This window comes from Dama dama, chromosome 27, assembly GCF_033118175.1.
Source record: "Dama dama isolate Ldn47 chromosome 27, ASM3311817v1, whole genome shotgun sequence".
NCBI lineage: Eukaryota > Metazoa > Chordata > Mammalia > Artiodactyla > Cervidae > Dama > Dama dama.
In genome coordinates, this window is record NC_083707.1 from 54,664,608 (window position 1) to 54,686,517 (window position 21,910).

General features: G+C 39.4%; 1 protein-coding gene across 24 annotated transcripts in view; it reads right to left on the reverse strand.

Annotated features, from left to right (window-relative positions):
• The window catches only part of TCF4 (transcription factor 4), a 378,467-nt gene that overhangs the window by 138,883 nt on the left and 217,674 nt on the right, over positions 1–21,910 (reverse strand). The gene's annotated exons all lie outside the window — the stretch shown is intronic.

Consider the following 21,910-nt stretch of genomic DNA (forward strand, 5'->3'; position numbering starts at 1 on the left):
TTAAGACGACTGACATGGTCACCCTGTAAGTAAAGGGCATTTACATCAGGTTAGAATTTTCCTGATCTAGAGTTAGGTTCATATCTGGGAACGAGTCATGTCCTTCCCTGAACAAGAACCAGGGAGAATCTCATTTTTCGGACGCATACAACTTCCCCCCACTGCTCACACTGGGGGAAGAGTATAGATGCTCACATCCACTGGGAACCCTGCCTCTCTGCGAGACCCTCCATGAATTCACACCGCACCCCTAGAAGACAGAATGCCATCTGAACCAGGAGGAAATTCAAAATGTTCACACTGACTTCCAAAATCATAGGAAAAGTAGGCATCCTAAACCAACAGGAACACATTAAAGGACTTCAGAATACCCTCTTGAGGACTATCAGAAACTAAAACACATCCCCACAGATTAAACGTTTACCTGAACACTAGAAAACTTTCCCAAATATCATTAACTTATCATGGCGTGACAAATCACTAAACTTCCGAAAATGATGACATACGAAAACTTAAATAATATGATAGTCTCTAAAAACTACATAGAAACTTACCCATAATATATAAATCGCCTGATTATACTCTGCATTGAACACATTGTTCTTTTAATTATTCGGATATGCAAGAAAACCAGTGTAGATACTACCATTTATATTAAGAACAAATTTACTATTAAATAAAGAAATTTTAAAATTAAGTACTAAAAAATCTAACTTTATCGTTACTTGTAATCAACTTTTACTGACTGAACTAATTACTGTCCTTGATAAAGTACAGAATGTGTTTTCCCTAATCTAAATTCTAATCATCATGTCACTCACAACAGACTTAGAGATGCTTCACTAACACACTATTCACATGCAAAATACTCTAAATAGGCCAATTATGACTCTGCCCCTGTTCCCCGGTTAACCCGCTGAGAACTGAAAAATTTCACAAGGCAGTCACCAACTCAAACAAAGCGTCCTTGTTTTAAATTAAGACAGTCTTTTTGATTCCTAAATAGCTCAACAAAGTGGCATGTCTTCTGGTGAAAGCAGTTGGTCAAATATGACCCATAAGCTGGAAAATCAAAAATTCAAACATCCCCTCTCCACCACCATATAGCTTAAATATCATAAAAAGAATCCCTCTATTCTGACGGATTTTTGTCAGTGCGGGAGGAGTAATACATAAAGGACTAATCAGCTACTGACAAGCTTGCCTTCACTGCTTCCAGTTTAAGACTTTTCCAGTTGAAGACACATAATAAACGATACTTTAAAATTTTGAGGATGAGATTTTAGGACAGAAGGGCATTTTGAGTAAAAACTCATTTCAAATATCTTAATATTTACCAAATACCTGAGACGACCAGATCATTTACCAGACAGAAATTTGACATTCGCATATTCAATTACTACCTCTTCTGAATTTAGGAAAGAAAACAAAATGCAAGCCAATGACAAACTAAACTAGAGAGCTCTTTACAATAGTTTCCAATAAATCAGGAAACCAACACTGTAACATCAAAATTTTTTTACATCACTTTAGGAGTGGCATTTAAAATTTTTAGAATATCAACCTGAAATTTCGCTCTTGATAAATAGATTTAAGTCCAAGTTTTCTTTGCAATTCCCATCAATAGAGCCGTAAATGATTTAAATCACAACCTCCTTACATTTTGGGAAATCTACAAATGAGCCTTCATTTCACTGGAAAGAGGAGTTTGAAGATGATCTTACTGGTAACTTCATAGTTTAGATAGCACCCTTATTTCTGCAATTTTCTTTTCCTGAAATTATACAAAATATACCCCAAAGGGCTGAGCGGGTAAGTTGAAATGCTTGCTTGTCTTTTTAATGAGCTTAACCATTGCTTAATTCTTGTTGGTCCTAGTGGCAAAGGTTTTCCCTCTCAAGAAAGTAGATGCATTCAATAGGTCAACATAAAAACAAACAGGCCGGCTGTACTGTGGGCAGTATTCACAATAGAGCTGTGAAAAATATAAAATGATAACTAGATAGCTAACTGGCTGTAGCTGACCTCATTGTTGGTAATTTTAAAGAAAGTCATTTCATGGACCAGTTGTAAATAAATCAGGCACCCAGCTCTTACATGACACGAACTATGTACCGCGACACAGGACTGGGCAGACAGCACTGACAGACATTTGGTGGCTCCTGCTTTTTTTTTTTTTTTGGACAAAGCACATTCCTGTTTCTTTCTTTTTAGATATGTTTGTTCCTTTTTCTTTTTCACTCAGACAATAGAATCATTCTTCTAAAGCATACAAAAATAAGCATTTCCTCACACTTAAGGGAGGCCCCAATCACCCCCCAAGGGAAAAATTAAGATAAAAATATGTGTGTTCTTATTGTAGAGGACATTTGTAAAATGAACAATGACCATTTACTATTGTTTGGCCTTTACGTCACGTACTTAACTCTCTTTAGCCATGAGAAAGATAAAAAATTTTTTTTCCATTGGATGGAAACCTGAGTTTGTGCATTTTAAAAACTTAATGCCATTCAACTGAGTAAGGTAAAATATTGCACAAAATGAATAAAGCATTCCTTTACATATGAATTTACCTAATGTATACATGTACACTTATCTGTGCATATACTTTTAATACATACATATATGCATATGTTATACATCTGAAGATAAATTTATACTTAACAAAAGTGTGAAAGCTTAAGTCTACTTTCAAAATGGGCAAATTCATCTTTGCCTTAAATAGGATTATAGAGGTTTTAGGTTTTTTGAATTGTGCAAGCTCATGCTCTGCGGTTACGCTGGGTCCCAGTAGAGAGCCGCCCTGGTCTGCCAGGAAACACTGGAAGCAAGATGTGGCATCTCGCAGAGCTAACCTGTAAATCTTAAAGCCAGAGTTGAGCATTTGTTTTAACTGCCTGCAAAGTGATGCGACCATCTCTTCCCCTTATTCGCTCCTTATTTTCGTCCAAAGACCAACTATTTTAAGAGTTAAAATACCCTAACCAAAGGATAAAATGTAGTGACTTAGTCAATCCAATTTAAACACTGACGGGGTGGGGTGGGGGGGGGGGGGGTGCGGTTCATCCATCCTCTGCAATCAAAGACCCTGGGTCTGCAAAGACCCAGTCCCAACACAGCCACTCAAATGCCAAATGCAGTGATTCTGTAAGGAGCCTTTCAAAGAAAGTTTTTGTTTGTTTCACATCAGAGCTGGGTCTCCGACTATCTTTCTAGCACATTCTCAACCTTGCTCCCCACTGCCTTTGTGGGGAGCTTTTTTAACATCCTTGATAAACCACCAAACTTTGCTTATGCAACCAAGAAGACAAACCATGAATTAAAACGTGGGTAACAGAAAGGCAGCATATATCTCAAATTAGATTTATAACTGAATGGTAATCAAAAATAGAACTAACTGCTTCAAGCTTAAATTATCAACTTTTTTCTTGTTAAACTAAAAGCATCTTGCACTGAACTATTATTTCATTTCAGTCAGCACTTTAAATGTAATGGGTGGGTGGTACATTTCTAAAAAGGAAGATTATATTTACCCTTAATTATAGATATGAGTGAGATCAGAGTACGATGAATGCTGATTTTTTGGCTTATAATTAATTCATCTAATAGGTGAATGACCTTGAATTTCAGAGTTGAAGTCTGGAAGAGAGAGGAAAAAAAAAAAAAAAGTAGGAGGGGGGGGAGGGAATCTCTGGGGAAAATCAAAAGTGCCCCTGGTTTCTTAGGGCTTTTTCTGATTTTGCGTCACTCCCATTACGTTGTGATCCGATATCAGACACAACATCTTGGGGGGATGTTAGAGAACAGAGAAAAGCAGTCTCAGATGAAACCAGATTAAGCTCCTTTTCTGAACTATTGCCAAATGCTTGTGAGTCTAATTCATGTTTGGGTATTCTAGTACTGACACAGCTGCAATTCCATTCTTTCATCACAAACCTAAGTGATGTATAGTGGCTTTGTATGGTGAACTGACTCTTTATAGCCAGGAATTTTAGAAGGCTTTACGTTAATACAGAAATAAAATTCTGAACCACTCTAAAACTTACAAATGAGGGATGTATGTAGACGGATCTAATAGACTGAAGTGCCAAATGCAAAATTCACATTGAGAAAAATTATAAATTAGATTTTTTTAAAAGACTTGAAGGAAATTCACAACTGAGGTCATTTGTACACAGTTCATTCTGCACAGAATCGGGTTTTTGAAGACACTGCTGAATAAAGATTCCTAACAGCCATGGGGAAGTTTTTGCAAATCTCTGTCAAATAGCTGCTGCTGAATTTGCCATTTTGACCACAGAAGGGCCATTGCTGACTTTCTACAGTAGCAGGAGGGGGTGATAATTTTGCTGCTGTTGGCACTTACTTCGAAACCCAGAATATATCTCGCACCAAAGGGCAATGAAGAACACTGTATTTCCACCTGTCCATTTTTGAACTGCAAAGCTCAAAACTGAAGGTCAGGTTCTGGACAGCCTTTATTCCTCACACCTGAAGGTCTAGGAATGCACCTTTAGTAGTTTACTTTGATCTTGGTCTTATGCTTGGTTTCAACAAAAGAGGACTTGGGAAACTTAGAAAGGTAGGATGGCAAGGACAACTTTTGTAATCAGGGACTTAACATATTGCTATTGTGCTGGAGAGAAATGCAAATTATTGAAATTATTCTTTAGCAAAGATTTTCTTTAAAGGGCTTGGGTCGATGTTAGTCATTTCTACTTGAAAAGTATAATGCCCACTGTAACAAGTCAAAAGTTGAATCCAAACATTTTAGTTGAATCCAAACCTTGCAAGGAAAGATGGAGGACTTTGAGGTGAGACAGACAGGCTGAACTTTAGCTCAGAGGCTTACAAGCAATGTGCCTGACGGTTATGTGACTGCTCTAAACCGTGTTTCCTCCTCTGTAAGAAGGGAATAATAAAAGTTCTATGACAGAATTATCAGGAGCAGATGAAACAACATATGCACAATGTCCAACTGAGTCGGAGTCCAGGACAGTTACTCTGCTTCCTCCAATTCATGGCCCCATGTTACGATCCACCGCTTATTATTTAAAAGATGCCTCAAAAGTTGTGAACGTCAGAGCTCCTACACCACTTTGAGATGAGAAGTATATACTGAGATAATAATTTTGAAAAATCACTAGTAAAAACCTGAAGAAGAGTTAAATACAGTAGTCTACATAAACAGTGATGATATCCTCATGGCCTAGAGCTATGCTGGCAACAAGAAATGGCTAGTTTTCTTCCATGCTTAATAAAAAAAACTGGCCAACAATCAATCTCGATAATTTCAGCTTAAGTGGCCATTTTCCTGGAACTGCCAAAAGGATTACGTCAACGGCTCATTTCATTTTGCTCTTTTGCAAGCACAAGCAAACAGCTTCAGTTAATACAACTATACGTGAGATCAAAACTAGTCACAATTAACCAATTGGGTATGCAAAAATAACAAATGTATTATATTTAGTAGAATTTGATAAATCATGTGATGTGTTCATTCAAATTCTTACCACTGCATTAGCCACTGAAAAATGACATTAAATACAGTTCAATTTTTGGTTTTCCCTTTGCAAGGCCAATTATAGGCACTAAATGGTATTATGTGGTATTTTTCAAATACAGTTAAAAAAAAATTCTTTGCTTCCCCCATGGCATCCTCAAAAATAAATGAATGTACTTCATGGTTTTGGCTGGAAATTTGCATAACTCACAAAGCATTTAATTTGACCTTGATCAAAATTATTCTTTTTAGTAGTGATTATATATTACCAAACATTAAAAAAGAAACAAAATTCAAATGTATTGTCTTTTCCTATAAAAACACAATACCTTATATTTGAATGTTATATGATGCAAAGGTTGCCATGGTAACCATTACTTAATGTATAACAGTAATAGGTAAAAACTCCCACATTTTGGTATGGAAATTACAACTGCCCAAGGGTTGACAAGATTTATGCATTCACCTGTTTGACTACCTCTGAAATTTTAAAAAATACATAATTTCCTGTATACAATAAAGTGAAGAGGTATTTCTTTGGGTTGTGAAATTCCATCCTGAAATCTCGGGTCATCTACTACATATTAAAAACAGAATTACATTTGTTAGTGAGAAAGTAGAAATTTGGCAAAAAGAAAACACAAAAGCAAGGAATAACCTACAGTATAAGTGGATTTGAAGAAATCTTACATAAACAATATAGAATTTAAGATAACTACCTGCTTTTCAGTTTATGCACTTTCTCAGTTCAGGAAGTTTATTTAATATATAATCTGATAAGTATGCTGTAATCACTACTTGCCTTAAAATGTTTCTCTTCAGCAATTTTGTTCCAAAGTAAAAATAGAACAAATCTGAATAAGACCTGTTAACATACTAGGGAATTAGCACCACTTCTCCTATAAATATAAACATGTGGCTATAATAAATGTGCTGAAAAGTATATGTGGCCAGGTTGCTATTTCAGTAAAATAAAGGAAGAGCGAACTGTCAGATGTCATTCTTCTTCATACTGGGTGGGAGAGGTTCCATTTCAAGGGTTGTTATAAATACCTTCCCCTCTAAGCAAGAGTCTATAAAACCAGTTTTCATGTAGAGACTGTTTTTCCAGAAGACGTGGGCCAGAATTCCATTCATCCGGCTCACTAACCAGCACCGCAAATAGGTGCTCAAGTAAAGTTCAGTAGCCAATGGTATGGGATTTGCTAAAATATTCTGATAACTATCTAAATCTTGTACGTAAGATGACAGCCTACTACTGCCTGACATGAGGAAATGGAGGTTATCTGGAGAAGCAGAAAATGCATAAAGAAATCTCTATGTCATCATGAAATTAAGTCCTGACTATCCTTCCAGATTGCCACATGACCTCTCGCTTCAAGAGGGTCTGCATCCGATGTGCATTAACAGTTTCTCTCCTAAAAGTTCTCTTTCAGGAATATATGGCAAGAAGGTCAAATTAGTTTATATCAGTTAAACGAGGCAATGACTGATCCCTATTTTAACTCCCCATCGTGTCTCGTACTAAGGTCTGCCTTGGCAACGGCTCACTAAATATTGCAATGAACAGAGATGAATTGTTGCTACTGATCAAATCGAGGACTTAAATCTTACTGGGTTTTGTTGTTTTAGCATAAATCTATTCCATTAGTCATTCCTACTACTATTGCTGCTCATAATAATAAAAATAATAGTACTACTAGCAGAGCAGGGGGAGAAGGCAATGGCACCCCACTCCAGTCCTCTTGCCTGGAAAATCCCATGGACGGAGGAGCCCGGTAGGCTGCAGTCCATGGGGTCCTGAAGAGTCGGACACGACTGAGCGACTTCACTTCCACTGTTCACTTTCACGCACTGGAGAAGGAAATGGCAACCCACTCCAGTGTCCTTGCCTGGAGAATCCCAGGGACAGGGGAGCCTGGTGGGCTGCCGTCTATGCGGTCGCACAGAGTCGGACACGACTGAAGTGACTTAGCAGCAGCAGCAGCAGAGGAGGAGGGATAAAGTAGGAGTTTGGGTTATCAGATACACACTACTGTATGCAAATTAGATAAACAACAAGCTCCTACTGTACAGCACACACAACTGCATTCAATCTTGTAATAACCTAGAGTGGAAAAGAATCTGAAAAAGATAAACATATACACGCATAACTGAACCACTCTGCTGCACCCGAAACTGATAAAACACTGTAGACCAACCATACTTGAATGCAAAGTTGTTCTGAAAAAAAAGGAATAGATACTAATAGTAGTAGAAACAGTCGTGGTAATAGCAGGAAGAGGGGAAGGAGGAGGAACGTGGACTAAGGGGGCAGTCAGGGTAACAGGGACAGTAGCAGCAGCAGTTATCGAAACTGCTCCATGAGCCAGGAACAACTGCAGGTCCTTTACATGGGTACGAACAAGTCAGAAGACAGTGTTCCTCTGGACACCCGGCGACACTCGGGGTGCAGATGTGGCCTGATCATTGCCACGTGGCTGGCAGAGCCAGGATGGGAATCCAGTTAGGCTTGACCTCAAAGCCGGTGCCTGGGGCTTCCAGGGTAGGGGTCCAGCAGTTGAGAGTCCATCTGCCAATGCAGGGCACCTGGGTTTAATCCCTGCTCCGGGAGGATCCCACATGCCGAGGAAGGGCTGGACCCGTGCGCCACAACTATTGAGCTTGCACGCCTAGAGCCCGTGCTCCGTGACAAGAGAAGCCACGGCAATCCGAAGCCTGCGCACCACAACTAGAGGGCAGCCCACACTCGGCGCATCTAGAGAAAAGCCAGCACAGCAAAAAAGACCCAGTGCAGCCAAAAATGATAAATAAACAAAACTTTAAAAAAAAAAAAAGAAAGAAAAAAAGCCTGTGCTTGGCCTCTACCCCACACACTGCCTCCCTCTGTTCTGCGTGCTCTCTTTCTCCTGCCCTCACCCCCATCATGACCTTTCAGTTCATCTTACCAACAAATCTGATCTTTTAAACTTAGCCCAAAAGCTCCTCCAAACTCATTCCTATAGGCAGCCCAGAGTGTGAGTGCCATTTACCCCCTGCATAACCTTGAACAGTGTCATCTGGAAAATGTTGCTGGTGTAATAATACTACCTGTTGTAAAGGGCTTCCCTGGTGGCTCAGCAGTAAAGAATCCACCTGTGGTGCAGGAGATGCAGGTTCAATCCCTGAGTCAGGAAGATCCCCTGGAGAAGGAAATGGCAACCCAATCCAGTATTCTTGCCTGAAGAATCCCATGGACAGAGGAGCCTGGCGGGCTACAGTCCATGGGGTCCAAGAGTTGGACATGACTTAGTGACTAAATAACAACCTGCTTAAGAATTCACTTGGATAATTTAAAGTGCTTAGCAAATTCCTATCATTTCCTGAGCCTTAATTAATTGTATATATACAATTATATATATTAAGTATATATTATATAGTATATTAAAATATATATAATAAATGCTATATAAAAATATTCTACTTTATATAAATATATAGTATAACATAATCATTTAAGTTAAAATGTGATATATTATTATACACAAGCAATACACATACCTATCATTCATATTTATACAAAGAGAGTGAGGCCATAAAACAGCACACCCTCTTGAACAACTGAAGTCTCAGTTCTTCCGAGGTCACCCACTGCCCTTGCTCTCCCACAGCCTCTTGTCTCAAATCTTGACTTTAGTCTCCCGTCTTGGACCTCAGTTTCCACGGTGTGGCCCGCCCCCCCCCCCCCAACAAGGCTCGAGAGCTTTCGTCTCTCGTCATCTCCCCCCCGGTCTCCCCTCATTTTTCCCTCTCGAGTTTCGGTCCTCCTCCTTCTGGATGTTTGCTCCCACTTCCTCTGAAAAAATTCACCCGCTGTGACGTTATCAATGGCAAGTCGTGTTTCTGCATCTGACTTCTTCCTTCCACTCTGGGGGTTCCTCAAGGGCAGAAAGTGAGCCTCAATCATCTTTGTATTTCTGGCATCTAGCACAATAGGCTGGGGTACATAGTACATCCTCAGTAGGTGCCAATCAGATTAAATAAGTCATCCATTACTTAAATACTGAAGCAAAGCAAGTACTACACACTTTGCTTACATGACTTCAGAAGTTCCCACCATGAACATAACTTCTCTGTCTCTAACCTAGGAGACATATAACTCCTATATATTCAGTCTTGTCCTTAACTTTTCTCCTGTGCCTCTGAACTGCCTTTATGAGTACCACCACCCTCATGAGTGCTTCATAAAAAAACTGAAATTTAATACGCAAAGGGCCCTTAATATGCAAAGGGCTCAACACAGCTTTTCCACAAAACCTCCAATACTTCCTAACTGCTCTCTCAGTCCTTCAAAATGTATTTGAAGTGTCAGAATTTGTAAAGTCTCTGAAGAAATCAGTTGTATGTTCATCTAAACACATACATGAAGGTTTACATTTTTTAAAATCTGTGATTGATTTGGTTGAAAAATGGCTTGTCGTCGTCGTTTGGTCTCTCAGTCGTGTCTAACTCTTTGTGATCCCGTGGACTGCAGCCCGCCAGGCTCCTCTGTCCATGGGATTCTCCAAGCAAGAACACTGGAGCAGGTTGCCATTTCCTTCTCCAGGGGACCTTCCCGACCCAAGATCAAATCTGAATCTCCTGCATTGTCAAGCAGATTCTTTACCACTTGGCTACCTAGGAAGCCCCTGAAAAATGGCCGGACTTCCTTAAACATGGCGAGTTGTCAAATACTTGACCCTTAAGGGCAGGTTGTAGAGGGAAATTGGAAGAGCTGGAATAATTCAGGTGCCTCCACGAGTTAGAGATTCTGTGATGCCACAGGGCTCTAGTAGAAAAGACACTGTAGGAGACGGGAACAAAGACACAGAGAGAAAAAGAGGTATGGATTGGGGAGAGTTTTGAAGAGGATGGGTACTCTGGGGAACATACATAGGAAACAAGCTGGGAGAACTTAAAACAGCTGGCTGAGAAATTCCTCTTCCTGAGTACGTAGCAAGTATATCTAAACATGATATTCAGCACTGGTATTCTAATTTTTGACTACAGATAGTAGGAGAGGTCAGACAGGATCAGAAGTGAATAGATGTTCAATGTAGCCAGGGGAAATGAAAATGGCCACAGAAATGGAGGCAGAACTAGAAACAAAAATAAGATAAGGCAGTGACTGAAGACCTGGGCTTCAACATGATGCAGTGTTTTGGTATATTTCTTCATAGAAAGTGACATGGCCTAATTAATCTCTCTTAGACTATCCATGCTGGAGAAGGAAACGGCAACCCACTCCAGTATTCTTGCCTGGAGAATTCCATGGACAGAGGAGCTTGGCGGACTACAATCTATGGGCTCGCAAAGAGTCGGACATGACTGAGTGACTAACACTTTCACTTGCCCCTCTTTTAGACTATCCACGCACAATTTGTATGAGCTCTTCTGATTATATGAATTTTCTAGGATGGCAACACTAACTACTAAGAACAATATTCTAAGACAAATATGACTAAATATATTCTTAAATGACCAGACAGTAAATATTTCAGTCTTTGCCGGCCATGTGATCTCTGTTCCGACTACTCATCTCTGCTGCTGTGGCACCAAATCAACCATACATGATATATAACTGAACAGGTAACACTGTGTTCCAATAAAACTTTATTTGCAAGAAGGGGGTGTGAGCCAAATTGGCTCCAAGCCAGAGTTTGCGTATTCCTTTACTAAGATGAGGCTTCCCTGGAGGTCCAGAAGGTAAAGGCTCTGCCCACAATGTGGGAGACCCAGATTCGATCCCTGGGTTGGGAAGATCCCCTGGAGAAGGGAATGGCAATGCAAGTATTTACTAAGATAAAGGTATAGTACTTTGACAGGACACATTCTCAAACCTTTAATTATTCTGCCATGATAAAAATGTCATGAAATGTTACGAGGCCTGTTTTCCACCTCACTCTCCTCATCCTAGCCCCACCCAGCAGGTTCACATACTTCTCTCAGAATTCAGCTTTCTAAAGCATGCATGCTCAGTTGCTCATTCATGTCTGACTCTTTGGGACCCCATGGACTATAGTCCACCTGGCTCCTCTGTCCATGGGATTCTCCAGGCAAGAATAATGGAGTGGGCTGCCATTTCCATCTCCAGGGGATCTTCTCAACCCAGGGATCGAACCCACATCTCTGGCATCTCCTGCAATGGCAGGTGGATTTTTTTTTTTCTTTTACTACTGGGAAGCTTCTAAAGCCCAGAGCATTTCTATTTTTCAGCAGAGAATCCTTCAGAGCTTGCAAATACACATCCCATGACCCCCACGTCTAACTGAGCCCCAATCTACCTTTCAGTCTCTTTCCTCTTCCACACACCATTTGAGGTTGCCTCAGTCCTAGGCACTGGAGATACAGCCCATCCTCATCTGTATCTCCCTCTCAACTCAGCCTAAAGATTGCGAGAGTCACACGGAATCTGGGCCTTTTCCCACTGCTTCCTCTTGTCTTCTCAATTCTAGTCACTGCCAGCTCCAGAGCTTTAGGTCTGTTCAAAAACATGGCTCCTGGCCCTGACCTCTGAGCCACGCTAATGCTCCCCCACTGAAACAAAGACTCGTCTCTCTTTCAAAACCCCATTCAAATCTCACTTGTGCCACACACTCTTCTTTAGGTAAACTAACCAGTCTCCACTTCTTCAGTTTAGTCAACATTGACACATCCCACTTTAAAAACAGCCTGCAGAAAAAAAAGGATATTTTAACACTAAGCAACCAACAAACTTCACAGAATTAGAACAGGGCTGGATTTTTAAACTTCCTGATAGTAATTATAGAGCATTTGCACCAGCTCTACTCCACTTTCTCTCCAAGGATGCAGAACTGGTGTCTATTTTATTATGTTTTCCCATAATTCTTCATTAGAAATATATTTAGGTATTCAGCATATGACACTATCTGAACTAGTTCACAAGCGAGTTTCACAAAAATCATGACACGATTCAGCAGTACAAACATGTCGTAAAGACCAAGATCATCTCATATAACAATTTTTCAAGGAACCAAATATCTTATTCATTTCACACAAATAACTTCACAGAAAAGTACATGCATAAAAATCATCTGATGACTCAAAATGAAACTGGACTGTAATGCAAATCCAAACAAACTGCTCAGTAGAGAAAAAATGGTGGTGGGGGAGGAGGGAGGAGACAGTATTCTAAAATGATTCTAAATTTCATCTGGAAAACTAAATGCATCATTATTATAACTAAGAAGACTTTTACTAAGAAGTAAGTTCAGAAAACTGACTATATATACATATACATATATATTTTAAAACAATTTGGTACTGCTGCCCAAGGGACAGGCACAGCAATGAGGAAGAACGTATGGACAGTTTATGATAAATGTGTCATTTAAAAATCAACAAGGAAAGAAGCATTCAATACATGGTACCAAAAATTTGTCCAGCATTTGACAAAAAAAATTAGGTAGGTCTTTGCTTCATACTTTCCAAGTATTTCAATGCAAAGGATAAAATATAAAAGCAACAGAATAAAATAAAAACTTTAAAAATGTTAAAACAGAGAAGACGTTTGCTAGCTATGACATTAGATATAGAAAAACTGGATGTTAAAAAAAAAAAACCTGGAAAATCTTTGCAACAAATAGTTCAAAGGACAAATAAAGACCCTTAGTAAATAAAAAGCTCTAGAGAGTATTAAGAAAAAATGAAATCAGTTGGCAAAGAAGATGAACCATTCTTTTTTTTTTTTTTTTTGAACCATTCTTTTATAGAAAGAATAAATTTGAAATTTGGCAATAAATATGAAAAGATATTTGGCAATTTACAATAAGACAAATTTTCAGCTGCCAGTGAGGAAGTTCACTTTTATATATAGTTAATGAGAATGTAAATTGGTAGAAACTCTTTGGAAGGCAATTTAAAACATACAGCAAGATTTCAAAAGCTCATGACTTTGAAATTTCAATTTTAGAATTTTACCCTAAGGATCTAATTGGACAAGTGTACAAAAATATGTGGACATAGATGTCCATGGCAACTTTTTGTTTATGAACATTCAGAAAAACCTAGCTGTAGTTTTGTTAAATAAATGAAAACGTATGGAATGACATAGTAAATTTACATTTGAAGCAAAACTTATTTTTAAAAAGTAGCACCTACTATGTACGATCAGTTATTCTAAAAAGTATCTGCAGGTTTAACCGTTCTCCACAATTTCTCCATAATTCTTCAGTCAAATCATGATGTTTATTAAGAGTATTTTGGCGAACTCTAGTGCTTACAAATGTTACAAATAACACGCTTGAGCAACTTCACAGGGCTCTGCAAAATAATTCTAGGTAGCAGGAAAAGGCAGGATCAAGATTATCTGCATTTCAGAAATCTTTTTTGAACTTTGTTTACAGCAAGATAAAGAATAATCTGATTACTTCCCTGCATCCACAGTTCAGGTGAAAGCTTCTACGGAGGTTTATCAGATAGATATTTGAGAGCTTTCTGTAGAAAATACTGAAAACAAACCTTTCAGTGTCAATACAGAAGGGACAAGATCATATGACTGATTTTCAAAAGTATGAAAGCTAAATCGAGTTTCATTTTCCCCGTCAGTTAGGACATTTTTTATAATTTACTAAGGCTTATGACCAAAATCTAGAGAAGAGCTTGCAATTAGCAAATGTGCAGAATCTCCCACTTTTCTAGGGTAGCTCCTTCGCAGCACCTGAATCACTTCCCACGGAAGCGCTGGTAAGTGCCTGCTGTGGTACAGCAAGGGCCACCTCGGGCTCCCAGGCGGCTCAGTGGGAAAGAACCCGCCTGCCAATGCAGGAGACACAGGAGACGTGGGCTCAATCCCTGGGTCGGGAAGAAGCCCTGGAGGAGGGCACGGCAACCCAGTCCAGTGTTCTTGCCTGGAGAATCCCACAGACAGAGGAGCCTGGCGGGCTATACAGTCCATGGGGCTGCAGAAAGTGGGACACAATTGTAGCGACTCAGCATGCAAGAACCGCCTCAGAGCGCCATGCACTCCATGCAGCACTGCAGCAAAATGCACTGATAAGGGCTGCTTTTCTCACACTGAAGTCAGCTCTCTGGGGCTCCCCTAGAAACAGCAGGCCTCTCAACTAAGCAGGTGTTCAGAGACAAACAGGCTGAAGGGCTAAGCATGTTTAGATGGGAGGTACTACTTCTAAAATTGTTTAAACCAGTTTTGTTTTTTTTTTTTAAGCCACGTAGATAGGCCTGCTTTATTTTAAATTTCTAAATCTTACATAAACTTAAAGAAGCAAGTCATTTATTTGATGGGCTTAAAATCCTTTAACAATGATGTTTCCTGGATGTGTTGTCTGGCTTTTACTTTTTCCCTTCAGAAAAGGTAGATATTGACCCATTTATTTACTTATTGTTCATTTACAGGTCTACAATGCCTTGTCTTCGATTCTGATATTTCAGAAGTTCTGGAACATTCTATAGTTCTGCGACCTGAACTGATGTGAGGACATTCTATGATCCTTTTTTTTTAAAATCCTACTATCTGTGACCACTCATGCATTTGCTATAGAAATAGTCATCTATGTCATTACTGAATGTTGCACCAGAATCCATGGCAGGTTACATAGTAAATGTTACATGTACCATATTAACTTCCTAAAATGCAAAGAATTCCTGAACTCTGAGACATCATCTATGACTCCCAGGGTTCTAATTAAGGAACTGCGGCCAACAAAAGTTCCTTTAAATCGCCTGAGGTATGATTTGAAAAAAATTATTACAGCGATTATCTTATAGTTACTTTGGGGGCTCACCGTCAACACCTAAGCCTATTTAAAGTAAGTGGCTCTCACTACCGTGAGAACATGCACACCTAGCCCGCTCAAGTTAAGCGTAAGGACTTGAACGTGTCCGATTTCTCACACGGACACAGTACAGATCTCTACTCGCTGTTTGCTATGTGGTGACTTTATTTTCCTTGGAGAACATTATCATGTTCAGAACTACTAATCATATCTATAACAGTTTTGGTTGTTTTATTAACTACTTAACTGGCTCAGATGGTAAAGAATCCGCCTGCAATGCAGGAGACCCAGGTTCCATCCCTGAGTTGGGAAGATGCCCTGTAGGAAGAAATGGCAACCCACTCTGGTATTTTTGCCTGGAGAAGCCCATGGACAGAGGAGCATGGCAGGCTACAGTTCATGGGGACTGAGCAGACACGACTGAGCAACTAACACTTTCACTTTTACTTAAAGGGACATATTTAATTTTTACAGATATCTGAAGAAAGTTTTATGCACCCCCAAATAAAAACAGTTTAACCATCCAGGTTTCACTCATGTCATAGAGACAAAGATCCACTTCCCTCAGGACCTGACATGATCTTTGCTCTGAAATGGGTGTTCCATATTTACGGCCAAGCTTCTCAAAGGTTTGTTTTGTTTTTTTTAAAGCATACAGCTCTGAAATTGTCAGTGCAACTTGGGACAGGCATACAGCTGTGTGTTGTGTGATTATGTATGTTTTTATATATACGTATTTTGAGTATTTACATTTATCTATTTATTTGTAGACTGTCCCCATTCAAACACCCACAAACCCACCTGCCACCCTCCCGCCTTTTGCCAACACAGACAAGGCTCCTACAACTTCTATTCCTTTGCCTAAAATACCAATCCTGGCTAAAGGAGTTTGGGAAATGATGAGATATTTGAAGAACTCTTCACAGTTCAAACAAGTTTTAGGCTCCTACTGTTCTGCGTTTCACTCATAAAAGTTACTCCTTCAGTAAATATCATTATCACGTTACAGGAACTGTCTAAGCATTAAAGGTAGATCACAATGTAACATAAGGTTCATTTACAGATATGCAAGAAAATGTGAACAGATTAACAAGTTGGCAGAGTAGAAACACTCACCTAGTGAAATAAGTTAGGTTTACAAGGCATTCTATACATTCAGGCAGAAGAGAGGATGCAAAATATGATAAAACTCTATAAAAATATGCAAAAGGGATGAATTATAGATGAGCACACTCCAAATAAGATCTAATAAAGAGAAGAAAGTTCATTAATTTAATTAGACTTGAGTATTTTATAACCGCCAATGAAATACTCATCAGTAGATCCTAAAACCAACAGGTGACAGATGATGGGAAACTTAGGATTCACTGATCAATCTAAGCATCATGAAAGAAAATGTCCAGATGTTATCTAAACCTTGACGTGAAGCAAAATGATGTATATAAGACAATCCTTCAGGGAAAAGTGGAATCTAGATCCAATGAAACCTTTAGATCCAACTACCAGTTTACAGGAAATGTGGAGAATAGAATAACATGATAAATGACACCACAAGGAAGCAATCAGCCAAATCCAGATTTGGAACATGATACATGAAAAATGACTCAGTCAACAGTAAAAGCAGGAGGGATGGGAAAAGTTACAGAGTTTAAAAAGACTTACAGAGACATAATAACCACATGCAACGTGTGCACCTTGTTTGGATTTCAATTCAAACCTGCCAACTGTAAGAAAGACATTTGCGAGACAACGAAGGAATATCTCAGTATGCTATTAAAATATTATTCACAGCATTGCTAGCTGTAATACCAGCATGTGGCTGTGAAAAGCTAAGGAGGGGGCTTATGTGCTAGAGATGCTCCTGAAATATTTATAGGTGAAATAATACACTATCTGGGATTTGCTTTAAAATATTTTAGAAGCATAAAGTGGAAGGGATGCTATATAAAAAGATTGGGAAATGATGACATCTGTTTAAACCTGATGATGGCAGGGTACTTTGCAATTTTCTTTATTTTTTCCTGTATTTGAAAATCTCCGTAATAAAAAGTTCCAGAGGTTTAATATATCAATAAAACAAATTCTACACGTTTTTAAATGTAACAGAGGCGATTAAGACTCAGTGTGCCTTCTTTACATCAGCAACGGGGTGAGTATCTACAGATTCCTCCAAGGTTTAGACTCCGTTCCTTCCTTAGAGTCCCAGAATTGTTAAATCTGACACAAAGCCCTGGGAGACACTAGACTAAAGGACCAGCAGCTGCTCAGAGAAAGAAGCAGACGTCCCAGCTGATCTGAGGACCGGTTCACAACTTTGTCCTTCTGTCCTGGTGCCTCGACGCTCCGCTCCTTGGCAAAGTGGAAGCGAAAGTGACTGGGGTCCAAGAACAGGCAGGCAGAGCACACAACCCTCACGAGGAAACACATCCCAGCAAGCACATAAGACACTCCACCTCGCACCCTCTCCTCTAGGCATCCGTGTGGCCCTCACACCTGCACAGGTGCTCACCGTGAAATTCTAAAATATTTAAATACTCTAATTTTGGCATTAAGGTTAAAAAAAAAAAAAAAAAAGGGTATGAGGGAGCAAATGCCAACAGCTGGATTTTTTTTTAAAGCTGACATAGATAAAAATGTATTCATTACGTGTTTATAAAAGTCAAAATTCAGTCGTTCGCTAAACTGGGTTTATTTGGCTACTGTTCAAACATCAACCTGTCAATCTGCAGGAGAAAAAAAAAAAAAACAACTGCGCATTTTTAGCTCTCTGAACATCAAAGTTTTTTTAGGCCTCCTGAAGTGGATCACGGCAACCATGTTGGTCCTCGCCCTGAGCTTGCGTCCCGTCCTGGTCATCCTGTGTCCTGGAAAACCAGGCTGACAGGTGGAGTGTGCCATCACTCAAGGACAAGAGCAAGCAAGTTCTGATCCCGATCCCAACTTTACGTTCTCAGAGCTAAGCATTCAATCAAATGAGAAAAACTGCAAAACGCGTCAATTGATACTTGAGGAAGTCCTCTTTATTCAGCGCTAGCCTCTCACCATGCCCATCATTATCTCAAACAAGGATCACAGGGCACTCTGAACATGCATGCAGTCCAAATGACAACAGTCCGGTGAACGCAGAGCTCAGAGACCTCATCGGGCCTCTACGAATGTGAAGAAGGGGAGGAGAAAATCTTGAGAGGCAGGCATATAATTTATCAATTTGCAGAAAGAGAAGATCAGCTAAAAACTGTGGACTGGGCAACAGAAATATTAACTAAAGGCCAGTTACTAGGTAGGCAAATAATAAAGACAGCAGAAGAATTTTTTAAAAATGTAAACATGTAAGGGCTAACCTGCAAAATGTTTTTTTCTTGCATGAATAATTTGAGATGCTTTGAAAAATGCTGTATACCTGTGTGGGTCTACCCTGGTAGCTCAGCAGTAAAGAATCTGCCTGCAATGAAGGAGCCGCAATAGACGTGCTTTCAATCCCTGGGTAGGAGACGATTCCCTGGAGGAGGACATGACAACCCCCTCCAGTGTTCTTGCCTGGAGAATCCCACGGACAGAGGAACCTGGCGAGCTACAGTCCATGGGGGTCACAAAGAGCCAGATACGACTGAATTGACTTAGCACATATGCACACATAAACCCGTGGCAGGGGGTGGGGGGGTGGGCGGGGAAATGGTTCCTTTTTCTTTATAATTTTTGCACTGTATAGAAACATTTTCAGTGACATGACTTGTCCTGAATCAAATCTGAATGACTGATGTGATTTCAAGTCAATAAGCTGCATAGAAGGGCAGTGTCAAGTTTTAGGCACATATGACTGACCAGTATTTTGGTATCACTGAGGTCCTCTGAGCTGTGGTGTTTACCTCCACTTTGGCTACTTTGCTTTTTAATACCTTTTCCAGGAGGCTGAAAGTTACACTTCTTTTCTGAGTTTTGGATACCTGGTCTCGGAATATTAGGTTTAGAAAGAAAGAATGAATTTGAAAACAGAGGCCAAAATAATTTGGATGAGACAGGCCAAGAGCCATGAAGGGACGACAGAGGATGAGATGGCTGGATGGCATCACTGACTCAATGGACATGACTTTGAGTAAACTCCGGGAGTTGGTGATGGACAGGGAGGCCTGGTGTGCTGCGATTCATGGGGTCGCAAAGAGTCAGATACGACTGAGCAACTGAACTCAACTGAGAATGTATACAATTCTAAGCAGACCTATCTTTTTCACAGCACAACAGCCAGGAAATGAAAGAGACCCAAGTGTTTCCATCAGTGACAAAATAATTAAACAAAGGTGGTATCTATATGCAGTGGAATATTATTCAGCCTTATAAAGGAAAAAAATTCCAACACATGCTACCACATAGATGAGCCTTGAGGACTTCAGGCTAAGAGAAGGAAGATAAATATGGTATGATTCCACTTATAATAGGTACCTATAGTAATCAAGTTCATACAGACAGAAAGGAGAATGGTGGTTGCCAGGCGCTGGGGAGGAGGGAGAATGAGGAGTTGCTGTTTCATGGGTAAAGAGGCTAAGCTTTGCAAGACAAAACAATTCTAGAGACTGGTTGCCCCATAATGTAAAAAAATCCTTACCACTACTGAACTAAACAACTAGAAAAGATTAAGATGGCAAAGTTTATCTTATGGTTATGGTAAAACTTTGGTGTGCTCTATATCATAATAAAAGTTTTTTTCAAAGTTTTGTGTAGGGAGGCTGGATTTGGATTACAGATTGAATATATGCTTCTAAACTCCCTCCAGCTCCACACCTCCTAAATGCTCGTGTGTGTGTGTGTGTGTGTGTGTGTGTGTAAATTCTTAGAAGAGCTAGACATACCAATAAGTGCTGAAAAATAAAAAAGATATTGAAAGATAACAGTAGATGGACCGGCTCTACAGTGGGAAAAAAAAAATCATAAATCAAGTCTGAAGAACACTGCAAAGAAACACAGCTAAGTCAAGGGTGCTTGAATAGGGCCAGCCCATCCATGGAGCTGGAGAGGAGTCTGATGCAATAATCAATATTTAACTGAGTGATTAATTAAATGTGGTACTGAGCTGTTGGGAAAGCCAGGGCAAAAATGAGATAGAAAACGGGGTGCAATGACTTCAGAACTTGAATTTCATAATTAGTCAAACTGTATTCCAAATGTTGATAAAAACAGGACTATATAGAAAATAATAATCCATGATGATTATTATTACTATTATAATCTATGCTCCCACACTTCTGAAAGAATTACAGAAGGATGTTCAATCACAAAGACAATAATAAAAAAGAAAGAAATAGCATGGTCCACAAGAAACAGTAGTTATGACAAAGAAAACCCAAAAGAGTCCATGTAGTTGTTGATGCAATAAAAATGGAAAAATCTAGAGGGATGTAAACTGATCACAAATTGGAAGGTAAAAGAAATGGGCAGAAGTAGAAAGCAGGGAATTAAAAATGTGCTAAGATTCATTCTTACCTTGTTCAGGGAAAATATAAATAATAACCAACTTGAGACTTTAATAGAAAATACAATTTAAAACTGTGAGTTGAAAATGAAAGAGTAATTTTTATGAGAAAAAAGATGAAATGTGTAAATCTTACATTGGGGTGGGGGGGGTGGGCAGCAAAGAAAGAACACAAAGGCAATGTGATCAAGCCAAGAGTCAGTTGCTCAGTCAGGTCTGACTCTTTTCATGACACCATGGGAGTCTCCAGGCCGGAACACTGGAGTGGGCTGCCATTCTCTTCTCCAGGAGATTTCCCTCCCTAGGGAGCGAACCCCGGTCTCCTGCATGGCGGGCAGATTCTCTACCATCTGAGCCACCAGAGGAGGTGGTCAAGCCAGCAAAGGATAGAAATTAAATAGGAAGACTTGAGAAATAGGAAAGTTAACATGGCGAGAATAAGATCACTGCAAATGCAACTATAATGTAAGAAACGATAAGTGCAACCTTATTTTGTCGTGCTCATTTTGAGACTGTGTTTCTCAATAAACATACACTGGCTGACACGCTGGCTAAAGAAATGTAACTAGGAATAAAACAAAGAGAACGTGAAAAATTAAAAGACAAGAGAAGATACGCAGGATAAAATCTACAAGGAGAAAGCACAGACAGCAACATGAGTCAGTCGAAAGTCGATTCAGGGCAAAATTAATAAAAAGAAAAAAAAAGCATGTATGTTTCACATTGATGAAACTCCAGGCCACCAAAAATATTAAATATTCATGAGCCTCTAATGTCTATTTATAACATACTTTGAGGGTTATTTTAAAGTATGGATACATGAGAAATTGACAAATCCATCATCAAAGTGGTAGGCTAGAACAAATCTCTCAGAAATTTAAGCAAGTAGACTGAAAATAAGTAAGACTGTTTACTATAAGGAAACAGAGAAAACTCAGAACATTCATTCTTTTCAAATGCATATGGAATGTTTAAAAACTGATAGCAGATGAAGCTACAAGGAAAATCTCACTGAAATCACCCTGAATTAGGAAATATCCATGTCATTTCCCCATTTGAAATACAATAAAGTAAGAAATTCAAAACGGTAGTCACACGACCACCACAAAAAACACTGTATTAAAACAGTTTTAAAATGACACTTAAAGAAATCAATGAAAATGACAGTAG